This window comes from Varroa destructor, unplaced genomic scaffold (genome assembly GCF_002443255.2).
Source record: "Varroa destructor unplaced genomic scaffold, Vdes_3.0 BEIS01000006.1, whole genome shotgun sequence".
NCBI lineage: Eukaryota > Metazoa > Arthropoda > Arachnida > Mesostigmata > Varroidae > Varroa > Varroa destructor.
In genome coordinates this window covers 32,023,078-32,025,936 of record NW_019211459.1, presented here as the reverse complement: position 1 = coordinate 32,025,936, position 2,859 = coordinate 32,023,078, and the positions used below count along the sequence as shown (strand labels likewise).

At 38.3% G+C, this 2,859-nt stretch overlaps 1 long non-coding RNA gene across 1 annotated transcript in view; it reads left to right on the top strand.

Annotated features, from left to right (window-relative positions):
• The window catches only part of LOC147755129 (uncharacterized), a 5,393-nt gene extending 2,534 nt beyond the window's left edge, over positions 1-2,859 (top strand). The window contains exon 2 of the long non-coding RNA XR_015330215.1: positions 2,014-2,859. This is a non-coding gene — a long non-coding RNA (uncharacterized LOC147755129). The remainder of the gene's footprint in view (positions 1-2,013) is intronic.

Here is a 2,859-nt window from a genome sequence, read left to right as displayed (position 1 = left end):
TATATATATATAGAAATACATAGTGGATGACTGAATAACAGGTGATTGAGATGGACATGCGTATTGGCGCATCTATGTAGCGTCACTACACTGTTACTACCAGAGAGATACTCGTGTTGGATGGAAGCCTTTCGGGAAGCACCCCATTTATAATACTGCTAAAGCAGGCACATCATACCATCTCAAGTAGGCGCCAGCGCTCATGTAATACAACGGCCTGTGTACCTTAAGGCTTATATGCCATTGAGACTTCAAGTTATAGCATAACGTTATAGGACGGTTGGTAATGACAAATTTCTGAGTGGAAAAAGAGCTCCAACTTTCGCAGGCCAGTGTTTGTTGACACGGTATGATTACGAGCCGACAATTAGAGCTGACATTTTCTGCTTCTGTTATTATCTTCAAAGCACGTAAAGCCAGCTCAGCGCTAGGCAAGGCAAATCGACCATTCTGTTTCAATTTCCATATTTTCTTGTTCGAAATAGAAGGTGGTGGGCATTTACGCTGATAAATAGGTTGGCTCACAAATGGGATCTCATTATTTTTCCCTACGTACAATTGTTTGGGCCTATAAGGAGAAGGGGACGTGCGAGAGGTAGAAAAGGCAGCTTATAGTATATTTACGTCTGTACATATGAGTATTGTATTTTACACGTTGTGTACATATTGTACACGAGTGAAATTAGACATAAACACAGGGCAACATGAGCATCTGGATGCCGCTGTGCTTCCAACCACCATAAACGGATGGATGGATGGATGGATGGATGGATAGATGGATGGATGTATGAATGGATGAATGGATGGATGGATGGATGGATGGATGAGTCCCGATGCACAAAGCAAATAATTACAATTATTTTTGTCCAACTGCTCGACTCGTAATCAACATTTGTTATCGAGTTTCTCGTTAAGTAGACTAGATTATTATAACCAATATACGCAAACACTAAAGCATATATACATAAACTGTTATTGTTACTATTAATCTTACTGTAATTGTGCAAGGCGAACTGGTGGATTGTCATAGCGCTTGACTCGAGACAGAACCAGTTGCTCAGAACGAGACGACCCATTGTCTACCGCTCTTGCAAGAACTGTTACAACATCTGCTTTTAGATGAGTTCTCAGAAAATGTGCCAAATTATTACTTATAGTATAGTCGACCATTTTTCCCTACAGTAAATTGAATCTTACAACGGTAGTGAAACTAAACACAGGTGATTGCGTCTTGGCATACCAAGTGACACTCAAATATAAGCCGTAATGTTTTAATGGACAAGTTATTAACAAAATATATTTGCCAATATATGCACATATGTTGAAGACACGAGCTCATGTCTAAACCCAGACAAGTATATACAGGGAGATACATACACACATAGACACACAGATCTCTATGGGATATACACGTGCAGAGGGTCATTCCATAGGTTCAATTTCTACCTTCAATGCACTTTAAGCAATAACGCTATGATATATACTAGACAACACATTGAATTATGCTTACGTTTTGGCACTTGCTGCTATTTGTTGTTCGATCATTTTAGGCTCCCCGCGGCATTCAAGTACTATTCTATTTGGCCGATAGCTTCTCACGGACGTACTCGACTAGAATAATAAAAATTATAAAATCACACTAAATATATCTATCTATCGTAAACAAGATGCACATCTCGCAGTTCAGGTAAACGACAATATAGGACATTGGACGCATATACTCCTGGGTACAATTGATCACACATCCCCAAGCAAATACGCATTGAAGATGGAAAATGAAACTCAAGGGGACGACTCTTGGATATATATATATATACATCCATACATAAATACATACTATTTATTTTACTCAAGTGATCATGATCGTGATTCGCTTGATATTGTGATAATATTGACAGAATTACTATATATACTGTAATAACAATTAGGTAGGATAAACGTAGCGCGGTATCTTCAAGTTGATGCGCGGCCTGTTACTAAGACCCTTACGAATCAGACTTGTGGCTTTTTCAGTCAACATCGTGGCGTTCTGTTAGAAGAGTGACTACGTTACTTCGGCTGCGTACTCAATCGTTCATGTATATTCAGAGGATATTATGCAGACGAGCAGTAATAATGATAGTATTTTCGTTCAAGAAGCGAATCGCTTACGAACGCCCACCGTCACCCGGATCATACAGATGCACTCTATGTTTCGACGATAGCTTTTACCATTTTATCGTAGTATAATTTATAATTATTGTTGTTGTTATTATCATATATTCTACGATCCCAGTGAAGTATCGCAGTATTAGAAAGCACTATAAGAACGAAAAGACAGACGTCTTTTATCGAATAGTGTACCCATGTTAATTCTGCTCTCAACCATTTATTTGCTCAAAATTGTTACTGCTTACCACATTCATGCGACAATTGCAATGAAACTGCCAGGCGCTCAGACGGAAATTGTAGTGCGTGTGGGAGCATGATCTAGTTTAAGAGATGGTAACTGGCCGATATCAATACCTCGGCAGCATCTCAACTTGTTCAACTTAAGCTTGCATTACAAGTTAACAACTAGTAGTCCACCACAGACGCTAAACATCTATAACGTCATATTCTGCTGTGAAATTTAATTTTCATCATTCCACACATGTGTATTTGATGACAAAAAGATCACAAAAAATAAGGGCAAGCTGTGCCACTTTAAGGAAAACCGAGTAGAAGACACGGAAGTTGTACAAAGTTGTTGAAAAAGATTTCTACAAGATGTGTAGTAGCTACTACTATCCACATGGTAACGATGGTCATGATAATTATTATTGTTATTGTAATAACGAGAACGATAGCGATGATAGTAATAATAATTAAATATAATAA